General features: G+C 38.7%; 1 protein-coding gene and 1 non-coding gene across 15 annotated transcripts in view; both read left to right on the plus strand.

The window, feature by feature from the left end:
- Positions 1-17865, plus strand: part of AFF3 (ALF transcription elongation factor 3) — a 568741-nt gene that overhangs the window by 234549 nt on the left and 316327 nt on the right. The gene's annotated exons all lie outside the window — the stretch shown is intronic.
- On the plus strand, positions 13991-14062 carry TRNAE-UUC (transfer RNA glutamic acid (anticodon UUC)). Its single transcript has one exon. It is a non-coding gene; the product is annotated as a tRNA-Glu (tRNA).

Genomic DNA, 17865 nt, shown 5'->3' on the forward strand with positions numbered 1-17865 from the left:
TATTTTCCAGTGTCTCTAAATCATACTTATATTTATTTAAGATACTTTATTTGGTAGCTAACGGATTAGGGTTGGGGCGATGTGAATTCTTTTCTGAAATTTTTTTAAAGTGGAGACAAAATAAATAGAACAGTCTGACTCTGATGTTTATATAGTTTAAATCAGTCATCAGCTGACTTCATAGCCCATGAGAAAGTAGTATATTAACGCTGAAATAGTCATCTTCATAGCACAAAAGTGTCACTTTTACTCTGAAATAGTTATCCTTTTAACACAAGATAAATTTTTACCTTTTTTTGGTCTAAAATAGGCAATTTTACCTTTTTGTCTGAAAAAGGAGCAGACTTTTTCAAAGTCTCCTCCACAAAGCTCCTTTGTGAATGACAAAAACATCCCCCTTTTAAACACCTTACTTCTTCTCAACCTCCGTTATTACCTCCAAAAATCAATGACCACAGCAAGTGAACAGCAGAGTCTTTATTGAGCAAGGTGGATGGATTCGTTTTGAATTTCTGTGGTTCCATTTTCTTTGTAGGAAAAACATCTGTTGAGATATTTTATTGAGTGTTTCCATTTAAAACTATATTTTAATTTTAAAAATCCTTGTAATATTCATTGGCCAAAATAGCATCGTTAGATGATAGAAGTGGTTAGAATAGAGCACAGTGTAATGACCACAGGGCCCTTTTTAACTGCCATCAGAACTACTTAAAAGAAGGACGGAGAGAGGAAACCTTTGGTATCTGGCACAGAAATTTAATTTAGAACAGAAAACTGAGTAAGTTTCATCACAATCTCATTTAGTTCCTTTTGTGATGCCTTAGCCTTTTGCACACTGACACACCAGATAGGTTTCAAAGATCCCTTTTATGCTTGCAAAATACAGTTTTTTACTCGGCTCTTACACCAGGCAAAGAGCATAAAGAATGATTTGAGACTGTGGACATTCCCTGCCTAAGTACTTCAGGGCAGTGTCAGGACCACACCATGGTCCCCTGGTCCAGACTCATGATGCTGGGTGTTAACCATAAACACGACTGGCGATGCCGAAACGTTAGCTGAGGGAGTCCTGGGAAGGATAGAGGAAGCCTTCAGAAACTAGGCAGTGAAGAAAAAAATGGACCATTGTGAGGAACAAAACATCTTTCAGAATCTGTGACAGTCCCTCACTTTAAGAGAACAGGGGAGCTTAAAAAAAAAAAAGGCGGCAGATGGGAAGTGTGGACAAGAAAATAGGTCATAGAAGAATTTATGAGCAACTTGCAAAGTTTCCTTGAAAATTGTAATAAGCAGGTAGTAAAACTCTAAGGAAAAGCAAGGGAATGAGAAGCACACCATTTGGGGTGGTGAGGGAGGGTTATGAGGTAAGTGAGGGGCACAGTGGACCCGAAAATGTATTATAATTCTGTATCTGGAGCTGTTTGGGTACACAAATGTGTATTTTACTATTATTCTTTAAAACGTGCATATGCATTACGGACACACTTTTGTACGTATGATACATTTTGAAGTAAAACATTTAAGAAAACAGAACAAGGAGTGGTTAAGTACAAAGGAGCCCAACTAAAGATTTCTAACAGTGCCAAGAATACACGTGAGGATTTGGAAGTAATAATAACGACTTCACATCTTGACTTTGGACGAACCAGGCTCTGTTCAAGCACTTTTAAATGTAATAATTCATGTTGTTCACAGGGCTCTGTAATATGTTATTACCATGGCCATTTATACAGTGAGGGAAACTGAGACCACACAGTGTGACAGGGTGCAAATCCAGGCACGTTGGCTCCCAAGCCCAGGCTCTTGGCCTCTTTTCTGTAACACCTACATAGTAATAAAGAGCCTAAATAAAATTTGCATTGGCTGTTAGATAGCAAAGATCAAATTGTCTTTTTTAAAAATTTTATTGACATGTAGTTGATTTACAATGTTGTGATTAATTTCTGCTGTACAGCAAAGTGACTCAGTTAACAACCATATATTCTTTTCATATTCTCTTCCATTATGGTTTATCACAGGATGTTGAATATAGTTCCCTGTGCTCTACAGTAGGACCTTGTCGCTTACCCATTCTATATGTAATAGTTGGCATCTGCTAATCCCAAACTCCCAATCCATCCCTCCCCCCACCCACCCTCCCGCTTGACAACCACAAGTCTGTTCTCTGCGTCTGTGAGTCTGTTTCTGTTTCGTAGGTATGGTTATTTGTGACATATTTTAGACTCCACATATAAGTGATATATGGTATTTATCTTTCTGTTTCTGACTTCACTTAGTAAGATAATCTCTAGGTCCATCCATGTTGCTGCAAATGGCATTGTTTCATTCTTTTTATGGCTGAGTAATATTCTGTTGTATGTACTACATCTTCTTTATTCATCCATTGATGGACATTTAGGTTGTTTGCATGTCTTGGCTATTGTAAATAGTGCTGCTATGAACATTAGGGTGCATGTATCTTTTCGAATTAGTTTTGTCTGAGTATATGCCCAGGAGAGGGATTGCTGGATCATATGGTAGTTCTAGTTTTAGTTTTTTGAGGAACCTTCATACTGTTCTCCATAGTGGCTGTATCAATTTACATACCCACCAACAATATGAGGGTTCTCTTTTCTCCACACCCTCTCCAACATTTATAATTTGTAAACTTTTAAACAATGGTTATTCTATAGCTGATTCACTTTGCTGTACAGCAGAAACTAATACATCATTATAAAGCAACTATACTCCAATAAAAATTAATTAAAAAAATTTTTAAATGATGGTCATTCTGACCGAAGTGAGGTGGTACCTCATTGTAGTTTTGGTTTGCATTTCTCTAATAATTAGTGACGGTGAGCAACTTTTTATCTGTATGTCTCAAATTGTCTTTTGGTTCGAAGCTACAGATGAAACAAATCAGCGGCAACATTGATTTGGGAGCAGTTGACCATATCCATCATTTAACTGGCAAATTGCTGAAAACCTGGTTGGCTACCAGTTGAGTTCTTTCCATCAGAAACTCAATGAATTAACATTTGTGCGTCATTTCCATACGAGGCCAGCCAGTGAACTCACTCCATTAAAGGAGAGAGTCACTGAGTGCAAAATACACTTTGAGGGATGGGGAGTGTGTTTTCTGTAGGGAAAGTATCTGACTAACCCAAAAACCACAGTTTTGAGAGAAGGTATAAATTTTTTAATAGAGAGAAGCCATTGAAAAATTAATTTAGGACTTCCCTGGTGGCACAGTGGTTAAGGATCTGCCTGCCAGTGCAGGGGACCACGGGTTCGAGCCCTGGTCCGGGAAGATCCCACATGCTGCGGAGCAACTAAGCCTGCGAGCCACAACTACTGAGCCTGCACTCTAGAGCCTGCGAGCCACAACTACTGAGCCCGCACACCTAGAGCCTCTGCTCCACAAAAAGAGAAGCCACCGCAATGAGAAACCCGCACACCTCAATGAATAGTAGCCCCTGCTCACCACAACTAGAGAAAAGCCCGTGCACAGCAATGAACACCCAATGCAGCCAAAAATAAATAAATTAATAAATAAATTTTAAGAAAAAGAAAAAAATTAATTTAGATAATCAAAAGGCCTTTAAAAATACTCTCTACCAAGGTTACTAAAAAAAAAAGCAAACTGAGCTTTCATGGGATTAAAAGTGGAGGGAAGAAAAAGCAATGTTTTGAAGTAGGTAGAAAATGAACATATAGGAAACAAAAATAAAGGGTAAGCAGATATATTTCTGGATGATGATAGATAATCATTTAAATCCTCTAGGACTAGCCTAAGTATTAGCTGGGGGTCTGGTTAGTTACCATATTCATAGTATTCAAGTGTTTCACAAACTTGGCTGTAATATAAGAATTTCCCAGGGAGCTTGTTCAAAATGTAAATTCCTGGATCCTACCCTAGAAATTCTGAGTCAGTAAGTCTGGAGCTGGCCCAGTAATTGGTAATTTCAACAAAAGTTCTAGATGATCGTGCTGTGGATGGTTCCTGACCAGGCTCAAAAAAAAAAAAAAAGCCCGTACTAAAAATGATGTGATTCTAGAAGACAAGGTGCAGAGTGGCATGTTTGCAGATAATTCCCAACTCTTCTGAAGAACAGCGTGGTAAGGAAAAATCACAGGAAAATCTTCAAAGACTGAGTGGGCAGAAAAGAGAAACATTAGCATTACTGTAGGCAAGTGTAAGGTAATGCCAGTAGAGGAAAGCAACCCAATCTTGATTTAACACTGTACTTAGAACGTGGGAAACTCAGAGCTGTTTTATTCTGGAGATTATTCCAGAATGTAATTTAACATAGACATATTTGTAAAGGATGAAACCTCACATTTTTTAAATTTTAAAACATTTTTATTGACTTTATTTTGTCAAAGGTGTTTAAAGTTCACAGGAAAATTGAGGGGAAAGCACAGAGATTTACCATATAATCCCAGCACCTACACATTCAAAATGTACCCAGTTATCAACATCCCCCACCAGAGTGGAACATTTGTTACAGTTGGTAACCCTACATGAACACATCGTAATCCCATAAACCCAAAGTCCATAGTTTACATTACGGTTCCCTGTTGGTGTTATGACACCTCACATTAACAAGTGTATCAGTCAGATCCTACTGAGGAACAAACCACCCCAAAATTCAGTGACTTAAAACAATAATCATTTATTCTTGCTCCTATATCCAGCCTAGGCTACAACTGGCTGCACTGATCTTTATGTTGAAAGTTGGGTTCAGATCTGTTCAACAAATTAATCTTCCTTCAGCCACATGCTACCTTGGATGTGTCTTTTCGTGGGGAAGGGCAAGGCACACTGACCGAGTATATTTTTAGCCTCGGTTTGCCTCACGTCCACTGGCCAAAGCAAGTCACTTGGCCACCCAAAATCAAGGGGTAGGGAAGAATATTCCACCCACAGTGGGAGGGGAAGGGAAATGAATATTTTCTGAACAATAATCCAAAATCGCGCAGTGGAGGTATTATTCTTTAGTTTAAAATCAGGGGGAAAAATGCTATTATTGAGATCCTCACCGGTTCAAGGTCGAGTTACGAGGAAAACTCACCCAAATTAAAGATGTGCTGGCAGAAATGTGACAATAGGTGCAAGGGCTTTGAGAGGAACATAAGAAAGAATGATTAATTATTTTTAGGATCATCCAGGAAGGTTGTATTGAATAGGGTTTGTAGGATGGATGGGATCTTACACCATCAGAAACAAAGTCAATATGATCCAGGCTGGGATCCATGTATGTATATGTTCTAATGTTACATTTCTATATCTTAATGTTTATCGTACTTAAAAATCGCAACATATAAATATCACCCTAGTTTACTTTGCTAATGAGCGGTTGATAGAATGACTTGGAAAACCCTCTAAATTCTTGGAAATAAAGCAAGCACAGTAAAATTAAAAAGCTCCGTAGTTCAAAATCCAAGAATGCAATGATTATATTAAACATTTTCCAAATGTTAAAATAAACTAAATAATACAGAATCATTTGATAATCAGCATAGTTATTTTGGATTAAAAATTATTCAGTCTTATAAACAAACTGTGACAATTGATCACAATTAATGCAAATAAGTAAGATGCAGTATTATGTACTGATTCGCTCAGTCGTGCCTGTAAATGAGTGACACAATTACAGGAACAGTTTGCAAATGAGCTCCCAAACATAGATACCAATTACGATTATTCATTTATTTAGAATCAAAGAAGATGAGTTTCACAGATTTTTCCCTTTGAGAAAATAAATATTCATTTGGGCAATCTTCTTGAAATCTATGTATATACGTCCCTCTCCAAATACTTTAAAAACAAGTAAAGATAAAAATTAGAGTCCTATTAGTCTCTGTGGTTCTTTCTAGGAAAAGGCTGAAGAATTTAAAGAGAGGGACTCTACAAAAGCAGAACTCATTAATTTCTAGCAGAATTTCAATACGAGAGGAAGAAAGAGTTTAATAGTTCTGTCGTTCATATTCATGTCAGCACAACAGCTGAGTCATCATTTGAGGCTTGCCTAAAAGCCTACCCTTCCTCTAGTGTACTATCTCCAAAATCCTTTGAAAAATATTAATCGCATTAAGGCATGCTTATGTATAATTTAATACCCAATTAATCAAAAGTCTCATGTTCCTGGGCTTAAGATGAGATCTGTATGGTACCACATTTTCTAAAGTGTTTGGTCACTAACTTAAGAAAGGACTGGGTGCCAGAAAACTTTTTGATGTTTGAAACTTAAAACGTAATTTCTCAAAGAAATAACGTTGTGAGTAGCGGTTTAGTTTCAGAATAGTCCACAAGAATCAATTTATTGTGCACTATTGCCAAAATAATACTAATGTAATATTTCTATCCTCCTGTTAAAACTTATATGCCGTTAAGACCCCTATTCTCGTTTAAATTGTGTGGAGAATGTTGATATTTTGTTTTAGTGGGCAGTCCCCCTGGGAAGATTCAGGCTTTAAGCTCTGATGCACCTTCTGTGAGTTTTAGTTTCAACATCAGTTCTGTTTTCAGATCATTTGTGTGCTGGTTAGACCACTCCTGTGGTCTAAATTTATCGCACCCTACTGCCAAGATAATACTAATGTAATATTCCACTTGGAGGTGAGCCCAGGGGATCATAAAAAAACTTTATGAGGTTGATTTTTCAACCTTTTCCCTCTCTGTGCTCTCCCTAGAACTTTCTAGTTCCCTGGGTCTCCTCTTTTTACACATCCTGCCAGAAATCTGGGATTTTATCTCGCTCTGTTACATGTTCCTGCAACTCTACCTGGCACGCATGGAATCCATTCCAGTGAGGTAAGGGACAGTGGTGGCTCTTGCTGGTTCAGTCATTTGTTTATACCAGTATGGAATCATGGATATTCATTTTATACTTTGAGTTATAAGCCAATACTACTGTATTTTATCGTTTCAGCTTTGGTCATTAGTAACTCTTTCGTGTGGCTCCTGTGTCCCTTTGACATACTCCATCATTGTGTTTTTGCCTGTGTTTTATTGAGTTGTGTGTCTTCTTATTATTGAGTTGTAGGAGTTCTTTATTCTGGTTATGAGTATATCGTATATATGTTTTGCAAATATTGTTTTCCCAGACTGTGGATTCTCTTTTTTTTTCCCTTGCTAACAGCTTTATGGAGATATAACTCAGACACCATACAATTCACTCATTAAAAGCCTTCAGTAATTTTTAGTATATTCACAGAGTTATACAACCATTATCACAGTCAATTTTTTTAACATTTCATCACCCCCAAAAGAAACCCTCTACCCTTTATCCCTTCATTTTTTACAATGTCTTGAAGAAGAAAGACTTTTCATTTTAACAGAGTCACATTTATTTTTCTCTCTTGTGGTTTGTGATTTTTGTGTATTATTTAAGAAATATTTGCCTAACCCAAGGTCATTAAGATTTTCACCTGTGTTCTCTTCTCGAAATTTTGTATTTTAGTGCTTATATTTAGGTCTAAGATCCATCTTGAGACAACTTAATTATGTGGTATGTGGCAAGGTTCAAGGTTCACCTACTTTCATACAGATATTCAATTGTTCTAGCACCATTTTTGAAAAGATTATCTTTTCCTTATTGAATTATGTTTTGACAAAATACCTTCATCAAAAGCAAATTAACAAAAAAAAACAAATTAACCATTTATATTCAAGTCTGTTTCTTAAACTTCATTAAAAATTTTTGTTAAAATTATTAAAATGCCTAGAAACATACAACCTACTAAGACTGAATCATGAAGAAATAAGTCTGAACAGACCAATTACTAGTAGGGAGATTGACTCTGTAATCAAAAATCTCCCAACAAAGAAAAGATGGCTTGACTTCTACCAAATATTAAAGAGGAATTAATACCAATCCTTCTCCAATTCTGAAAATTGAAGAGGGAGGCACACTTTCAAACTCATTTTATAAGGCAGCATTTCCCTAATACCAAAGCCAGACAAAGATACTACAAGAAAAGGACATTACCAACCAGTACCCATGATAAGCAAGTCCTTGACAAAATATTAGCAAACCAAATTCAACAGTACATTAAAAGGATCAAATACTATGATCAACTGGGATTTATCCCTGGTTCAGCGTACACAGATCAATATATACAATATACCACATTGACAAATGAAGGATAAAAATAATATCATCTCAATAGATGTAGAAAAAAGCATTTGACAAAATTCAACATCCTTTTATGATAAAAAAGCTTTTAACAAATTGGGTATATAAGGACTGTACCTCAAGGTAATGAAGGCCATGTAGGACTAGCCCACTGCTAATATCATACTCCGTGGTAGAAAGCTGACCTTTTTTCCTCTAAGATCGGGAACAAGGTCACTTCTATTCAGTGTAGTACAGGAAGTCTTAGCCAAAGCAGTTAGGCAAGAAAAAGAAATATATTTCCAATTCTGGCATGCAAAACCTTGCCATCCTTATTGTAAGGATTCCCTGCTGAGTAGAGAGGAAAGAGGACAAGTTCTATCTACAAGCAGCTATATTCTACTCATAAATCTTTAACTGTTGCAAAAATAAAATACCACTCTAGGCCAGAGGTTTACCAAGTGTCCTGAATTAGGGAACAAAAGGCGAAAGTGGTAGGAGGTTGTGAGCTGTAACTAATGTATACGTGTTTATGTGAATTTGGTGTATGGATTTTTTCTGTGATAAGTTTGTAACTACAACTGCTTATCATTGACTTGTTTTGCCCAAGTTGTTGTTGTGGTTATTTATTCTCTTTATTTTATTATGCTTTGGCTACATGAGATTTAAAGAGTTGCTGAAGACAGTCAAGACTGCTAATAAGTCAGGAAATAAAATCATTAGACAAAAGCAAAAGACAGATGAATGTGAAATAAAAGTTTTGGGAAAGAGTTTTATGAGACCACATGGTTTTCTGTACTAACATTAATGCCTGTGGCCATATGTATCAATAACTCCTTTGCTGGCTGATTTGTAGACATAACTAAAGAGCAATGTACCTTTGCAGATTTTTGGAAATCACTGACTACATGCACATCTATTTCTTGTACAGTTTTTGCATTTGGTGAGGTTACAGTTACAACTTCATTTCTATCACTACATTTAGAGAACTTAAGTGACAGATGTTCCTACTGTCTGACTTCCTTTGAGTTCTTCCTAAATTATTCATCAACTTGTTTAAATATGCTTTGTGATTTTTTTTTAGAAGTCTTATAGATACAAAAACAACTTTAGCATTTAAAGTGTATGCACCACCCAGCAATTCCACTACTGGGCATATACCCTGAGAAAACCATAGTTCAAAAAGAGTCATGTACCACAATGTTCATTGTAGCTCTATTTACAATAGCCAGGACATGGAAGCAACCTAAGTGTCCATCGACAGATGAATGGATAAAGAAGACGTGGCACGTATATACAATGGGATATTACTCAGCCATAAAAGGAAACGAAATTGAGTTATTTGTAGTGAGGTGGATGGACCTAGAGACTGTCATACAGAGTGAAGTAAGTCAGAGAGAGAAGAACAAATACCGTATGCTAACACATATATATAGAATCTGAAAAAAAAAAAAAAAGGTTCTGAAGAACCTAAGGGCAGGACAGGAATAAAGATGCAGACGTAGAGAATGGACTTGAGGATGTGGGAACGGGGAAGGGTAAGCTGTGACAAAGTGAGAGAGTGGCATGGACATATATACACTACCAGATGTAAAATAGCTAGCTAGTGGGAAGCAGCCGCATAGCACAGGGAGATCAGCTTGGTGCTTTGTGTCTACCTAGAGGGGTAGGATAGGGAGGGTGGGAGGGAGACACAAGAGGGAGGGGATATGGGGATATAAGTATACATATAGCTGATTCATTTTGTTATAAAGCAGAAACTAGCACACCATTGTAAAGCAATTATGCTCCAATAAAGATGTTAAAAATAAATAAATGAATAAAATAAAATGTATGCACCAGACCCTGACCTTTTGAGGTAATATCGGCATATCTCAGAGATATTGCAGGTTCGGTTCCAGACCCTGCAATGAAGCAAATATCACAATAAAGCGAGTCATAGGATTTTTTTGGTTTGCCAGTGTGTATAAAAGTTATATTTACACTATTCAGTAGTCTGTTTAGTTTGTGATAGCATTATTTCTAAAAAAAAAAACCAAACCAGTATATACCTTAATTTAAAAATACTTTCTTGCTAGGGCTTCCCTGGTGGTGTAGTGGTTGAGAGTCCGCCTGCTGATGCAGGGGACACAGGTTCGTGCCCCGGTTCGGGAGGATCCCACATGCCGCGCAGCGGCTGGGCCCGTGAGCCATGGCCACTGAGCCTGCATGTCCGGAGCCTGTGCTCCGCAATGGGAGAGGCCACAGCAGTGAGAGGCCCGCGTACTGCAAAAAAAAAAAAAAACAAAACAAAAAAAGATAAATCCTGTTGGGGCACAAACCACTTCCACTAAGGTGGCACTATGATGGATTCGTCTGCAGGGACTGTTGCATTTGCCCATTCAAGCTGGAGGTCAGTTAGGTTTTCTCTGAGTCTGAAATCAAAAGTTGTTCTAGGGCTTCCCTGGTGGCGCAGTGGTTGAGAGTCCGCCTGCCGATGCAGGGGACACGGGTTCGTGCCCCGGTCCGGGAAGATCCCACGTGCCGCGGAGCGGCTGGGCCCGTGAACCATGGCCACTGAGCCTGCGCGTCCGGAGCCTGTGCTCCGCACTGGGAGAGGCCACAACAGTGAGAGGACTGCGTACTGGAAAAAAAAAATACTTTCTTGCTAAAGAATACTAATCATCATCTGAGCCTTTAGCAAGTTGTAATATTTGCAATGGTAATCAAAGATCACTGATCAACATAACAAATATAATAAAGAAAATGTTTGAAATACTGTGAGAATTACCCAAATATGACACAGAGACACGAAGTGCGCAAATGCTGTTGGAAAAATGGGGTCCATAAAAAAATGGTGTCCATTTGCTCGACTCTGGGTTGCTACAAACCTCCAATTTGTAAAAGACCACGCTATCGGTGAAGCTCAGTAAAGAGAAGTGCAGTAAAACGAGGTATGCCTGTACTGATTTTTACATATGAATTAAGACTGCTATCCAGTCATCAAGAATTGGGCTCCCACTATGTCCCCAAGATACTGTGTGAAACTATTAAGTGGAATGAAACTCGTTTTTTAATTCATTTGAAGCCCCAAGGATTCTGTTATAAATTTATAATTCTCTAGGCCTTTATAAATTTTGTAATTTTTACCAACCATTGGAATTGGCTTGTGAGATGAATTATGAACTATCATCTAACCAATGGACTTCAGGCTGCTTTTCCATCTCACAGGTTGAACTATTGATCACAAATCCTTTGCTTGATTTGATCGACACACATCTCTGCAGTGCTGGTCAACCACTGTATTCTGTGCAACTGGCGTGTCCTTGGGCAGGTGCCGGAAAGCTTTCTCTAACTAAAACTCCGCTTCTCTGATGGAGATAAAGTCAGTTCTCTGGTGGTGGTTGCTTTGGGTTATGTAGTAGGACATATCGTCTATTACTGACAGTGTAAATGATGGTTTTGTAGAAGTCACTTTACAAGTTAGGTTGAAATTTAAGTCTCTGGCTTATTGTGGGGGGCAGGTTAGGTTTTGCTGATGTTAAGCTTCTAACTCCTTTCTCAAGAACGTCACTGGCAGTATTCGCTCAGGGTCCTCCATTTGCTCCTGGTTTCCCCAGCTCTGTGACTGTCATTCTGCTGCCTCTGGACGAATTTTCCTGTAGACCACTATCTCTTTTCCTTAGAGTTCAAAAGGCACTTCTGCAGGAATCTCTTCTTGATGAGACAAGGGAGCTAGCTCTACCCTAAACATACACTGGTCATTTCTTAAGCTTGAAAAGTCAGTTCAGGTTGCCCTACACCAACATCTGAATACTGACGTATTGCATGGAATGGTAGTTGAGAACGCAGACTTGGCCTCCCAAGTTGGCTTTGAACTAGGCTAGCCATATGATGTTGAGGAAGTTTTCTTTTTCAAAATGTGGTAAAACGGTATCCACTTTGTAAAATTGTTGATGATTGGATTAGATGATGACCGTAAAGCACTCAGCACAGTGCCTGGAAAGTTAAGATACTCAGTGAAGTTGGCAATTACTACTGAGACTGTGAGATCCATATGGATAGACCAATCGACCTGAAACAAGATGTGTTCGTCAAGTTATACGTAGTCACCTCCACGTCCCTTTTTCTGGAACAGCTGCCTTTAATCTTCCTCACTACATTATCTGCTGTTTCAGAAAGGGTGAAACGCATATTATTATTCTAGGTATAATTCAAGAAGCTGTAAACACCAAGGAATTCAACAGAAGAAAAGAAACCTGTTTTAGAAACCATTGGGTTGAAGTAGAAAATGCAGGCAGGGTGATTTTTTTTTTTTTTTCCTGTAACCTGCTGTAGGGCCATATGGTTGCTGAATGTGTTGATGCTGGTTTTAAGATTCCTGAGTATTTTGAACTTGACATGTTATTTTTTTAATGATTTCAAACATCATTTCTTTCAGGGCCTTTTCCCAGTGTTGCCGTCATATTGAACAGATGGCGCGGCGGCATGTACATTTGCATTCTGCAATCCTGCCACGTTATTTGCAAATTTTCTTAGCACAAACCTGTGATTCTTTCTCTACCTTTTCAGTATGGCTGCAATGAAATGGTAAATAGATTCTTCCCCAGAGCATCGAGGATATGGTGGAAATTGGGATCGCGTATTGCTTCTTCTTTTTAATTTTATGTGATTATATTTTGGGGGTTTTATACTCCTGTTACTAGTATATCCTGTCATTTCAAACTGGCCCTTTCATTCAGAGAACTACAAGTCCTCATTATACCTTTATGATATGAGTAAAAATGGGGTGGTGTTAGTGCTGAGAGGAACCTTAATGATTACATGTCACCTTTTCACGTCACCCTGTTGACTTTTCTAGTTGCTACCTGAAACTGTCCTGTTTGTTTTTTGTCTGGTTTTGCCCAAGGATGGAATAAACTCCGTGAGAGCTTGGACCCTGTCTGTTTCGTTGGTTCCCAATGATCACCTGTGAACGAATGAATGAGTGAATGAAGTCATTAATAAGGGACCTTCTAGGCAATATGCAGTATGATTCCAACTCTGTGATATTCTAGAAAAAGAAAACTATGGAGATAGTAAAAAGATCAGTGGTTCATGTTGAGGGGTGAATAGGCAGAGTACAGAGTATTTTTTAGGGCAATGAAAATACTCTATGTGATATTATAATTATGAATATATGTCATTATACATTTGTCCAAACCCATAGAACGTACAACACCAAGTGTGAACCGTAAGGTAAACTATCGACTCAGGGTGATTATGGTGGGTCAATGTAGGTTCATACTTGGTAAAAAATGTACCATTCTAGTGAATGATATTGATAATGGTGGAAGCTATCCATGTATGGGGTAAGGGGGTATATGGGAAATCTTTTTACCTTTCTCTCAATTTTATTTTACACCTAAAATTGCTCTAAAAAATAAGGCCTTAAATAAAAACAAATAATAATAATAAAATAAAGGACCTTCTAGGTACTAGAATTCTTTCGCCAGCAGAATATGGGTTCCCTGAACATAATTGCTTTTCTCATCTTTTTACCTTTATTTTACTCACGTCTGTTTGCAAAAGGGTTTGTCCAGGAGTGATGTCTTCATAGCCTTCCTTGTTTTTTATGATTTTTTAAAAAAAATAATAAATGACTTTTTAATAAGAATGACTGTGTGGATATAAATAGTCCCTCAAGAGACTTTTTTTTTTTTTTTTTTACTTGGAGGGCATAGTGAGATTAGTGCCAACATCTAGACATCTGTCTTCCTGCTTCACAGATTGAAAAGACACAGGATGCAGGAGAGGCTGTACTGATCAGAGCTGGTTCCTTTTAAAGGCATGTGATGATGAAAAGTAAGCCCCCCAATATCTCTATTAAGGTCGTTTGATTTTTCTCTTTTTAAATGAGGTCTGGTGGGAATTCCCTGGTGGTCCAGCGGTTAGGACTCGGTACTTTCACTGCCGGGGCCCAGGTTCAATCCCTGGTCGGGGAACTAAGATCTTGCACGCTGTGCGGCGCAGCCAAAAAAATAAAAATTTAAAAAATCTAAATGAGGTCTGCTAGGGCACCTGCGCAGCTCAGAGGGGGTTCATGCAGCGGGCCGCACTGTCTGACCACCGGCTTGCTATGCACGGGGATCTGGGTTTGCCCTGATCATTGCTGTGCCCTGCCCATGACGTGCACTAAATGTCTCCGTGACTTCAGGCTAGGAACCTGTCTAAGATTTGTTCAGTCTGAGCCTTGCACATAGAACAAATAGAAGAAACATTTAATATTGACAGTTACACAGTGCTGGGTCTAGAAAAGGGCCGTCAGCTCTAATTATTGCCAGGTGTTGGCGGGTTCTTTGTCAGTAGAGTAACAGATTCTGTCTGTCAGCTCAGAGGTACAGTGAGAGGTGAAGAGACACTTTGATGGCTTCAACCATGTGTCTATAAAGTGTTTTTGGCTTCACCAAGTAGATCTTTATAGATATTAAAGTGTCTGTGAAAAGGGGCAGGAGCTTCATCTCTGCTGAATGAAAACTTTGATTTATCTAAAGCCAGAATTACAAAAGTGAGGGTCTTTGTACCCTGGGTTTCTGTTTCCCACTTCTGAGCCTAGATTTTGCCACTGGAAGCCTCCAACTGTGCTCAGAGTAGAAGATAAAGTTCTGTAGGAGGTCAGCTCCAGCCCCAATGCAGGAAATAACCTACATGGGAAAAGAACTTGAAAAAGAATAGATATATGTATACGTGTAACTGAGTCATTTTGCTGTACACCTGAAACTAACACAATATTGTAAATCAACTATACTCCAATATAAAGTAAAAATTTAAAAAAAAATTTTTTTCCTGGCCTTCACAATACGCACAGTATTTTTTTGTGGAACATTTATGCAGGTAAGATTTGGGAACCAAGAAGAGAATATAAAAGTCAGCTGCTAGATGTGAGTCTTTACCAAAAACGGTAGGATTCGTTATGTCCAGTGAAGGTGTATGGATTCGTTATACTTCCTTTCTCGCTTTGGAAAACAATCTCACCTGTCTTAGCATGAAGCTTTATTTATTTATGTATTTTCTAAGGCAGGGCTTTGCATTATAGGGTTAAGTGTATAATAAATGCTACCTAAGTGTAGTATTTTCCTCAGTAATGAGTTTAACCCTTTGTTTGCTGCAACCTGTAACCATGTAACCTTCCTCTCTGTGAAGATGAATACTAATTATCATTATAAACAGTTCTTCTCATTGTGTTCCTATGTATGGCATCTTTTTTTTTTTTTTGCGGTATGCGGGCCTCTCACCGCTGTAGCCTCTCCCGTTGCGGAGCACAGGCTCCGGATGCGCAGGCTCAGCGGCCATGGCTCACGGGCCCAGCCGCTCCGCGGCATGTGGGATCTTCCCGGACCGGGGCACGAACCCGTGTCCCCTGCATCGGCAGGCGGACTCTCAACCACTGCGCCACCAGGGAAGTCCTGGATGGCATCTTTTGTAGCTTGCTAATTATAAGCATGCAGAACTCAAGTGCTTAAAGTTAAATAATGTCAACAGGGTTGTAATAGATTTTCATGTTGAATACTTTTATTGATTAATTGTTCGTTAAAATCTCTACCCAATTAATCTACTTAATTTATTGGATACTGTAATAGTTCTTATTCCATACTCATAGATTAGTACTTTAAAAATATTCTTTTTGTTCTCGTTGTGGGCTTTCTTCACAAATCACTCATATAGACTTACAGTACTATAACTAAACTAGAAGATACAGAAATTTACCGTGCATTAAAAAAAAAGTAAAAAAACAAAAACAAGGTCCTACTGTATAGCACAGGAAACTGTATTCAATATCCTGTGATAAACCATAATGAAAAAGAATATATATATATGTGTGTGTGTGTGTGTGTGTGTGTGTGTGTATAACCGAATCACTTTGCTGTACAGCAGAAATTAACACATTATAAATCAACTATACTTCAATAAAATTTTTTTAAAGTGAAAAAAAATTTACCTTGCAACATTTTATTAATTGAAAATTGGTTGGCAATGCCCAAAATTATAGTCTTAAAGTTAGCAAGAATCTCACACTTCGTAGTGTGAGTTAATAAGTAACTACCACTCAGAGAGTCACTTATTTTCTGATTGAACATGTAGTTAATCATACCCATTCTCTGTTTGAATGGTTCTTCGAAAAAGAACTTTCAGAACGCTAAAATGACTCCTGTGCTTGACCCCATTGGTCCAAACTCCAGTGTCTGGAGTGACCCAGAATTACTTTAAACCCTTTTCCATGACAGTGGCCTTGAAATATGGCAGATGTCCAGTGTGGCCCATTCCACTCTTCTCCTTCCCATGACACTGTATCTCCACTTTCTTCAGCTCTTCCTCAAGTGCTCTGATGCTTCATCAGTCTTGTCATCCTTTTCTAGACTCCAGGAGCTTTCAGCTCAGCAACAAAGGGAAACGCTAAACACACAAGTATTACTAAGAGTAATGAGGTTCTCATAGTGGAAGGAAAAAGTGCTGCAGGTATAATGATAGAGAGGGAGCTTGGGGAGGGTGCTAACCCAGCCCAGGCCTTAAACTCTCTGTTGGTTGCAGAGGTAGCATGCCCATGAGATGAATGGATTTCACACATAATGCTCCATCCCACACTCCCAGTCCCCTTGCTCTGTTCGAGTTTCTCCCCTTAACATTTTACCTTCTAGGATACTGTATGATTTATTTGATTATCATTTAACTGCCTCCTTTCGGTAGAATCTAAACTCCACAAGGGCAGGAATTTTTGTCTGTTATATTCAGTTGTGAATCCCTAGCATCTAGAATATGCTGGGCACATAGTAAGCTCAATAAGTACTTATTGAACAATACTTACCCTTAGATATAACTATTCAGAGTTAGCTACCCGTCCATCTAACCATATTAACAACAAATTCATACATTTCCTGGTCACCTACTGGGAGATCTTATAAGTCCTTGACAGATACCTTACAGAAATCCAGATACATTATGTTTAAGACCAGAGGAGGGACTTCCCTGTTGGTCCAGTGGTTAAGACTTCATGGCAGGGGCTGGGGGTTTGTTCCCTCATCAGGGAACTAAGATCCTGCATGCCATGCAGTGCGGCCAAAAAAAAGAAAAGACCAGAGGAAATTGGAGACAGAACATCATCTGATCATCTGGTCTTCGGGAACTCATGCTGGACCCTAGTAATCACTGCTTTCTTTTCTAAGTACTAAAATATTCTCTATGTAACTCGAAAATAAAATCACTGTGCCTATTTACTGATCAGCTGTCATGTGGAAGGCACCCTCCTGAACGCTTCTTACACATTGCCTCATTTCGTCCTCACAGTTATTAGGTACTATCATTATCCTGTTTTATGGATGAGAAAGATGATGTCTAGAGAAGTTAGGTAACTTCTCCTGGGGGACACATATGACAAAAGCAGAACTGGATTTTCAAAAGTCCATGTCTCTGGATACCGCACCGTACAGCCTCTGGCGTGACCGTTGGAACCTTGGGCAAACCTAAGTCTGTAGTTTGGGGATCCTGCCTTAGGAAGAGCTAGAGCTTTAGCCTTTTCCTGATGTAATTTCCTTCAGTGCTCTTAGTGCATTTTTTTTTTCTGGGGCTGCCACGTAAAGTAACGTAAAATGCTTTTAGCATTCTCTTAGTGTTTCCACCTCCCCAGGGTGCGAGACCCTCTTATCTGTCTACTCCTCACTTTGAGGATGGTTCTTGGTGTGAAGTCAGAAGCACGGTAGAAGTCGAGTCATGCCTTCTTCTGTCGTCGCTCATGTTGTACCATTTCTCACCC

The sequence above is a fragment of the Tursiops truncatus genome, chromosome 14, assembly GCF_011762595.2.
Source record: "Tursiops truncatus isolate mTurTru1 chromosome 14, mTurTru1.mat.Y, whole genome shotgun sequence".
NCBI classification, from domain to species: domain Eukaryota; kingdom Metazoa; phylum Chordata; class Mammalia; order Artiodactyla; family Delphinidae; genus Tursiops; species Tursiops truncatus.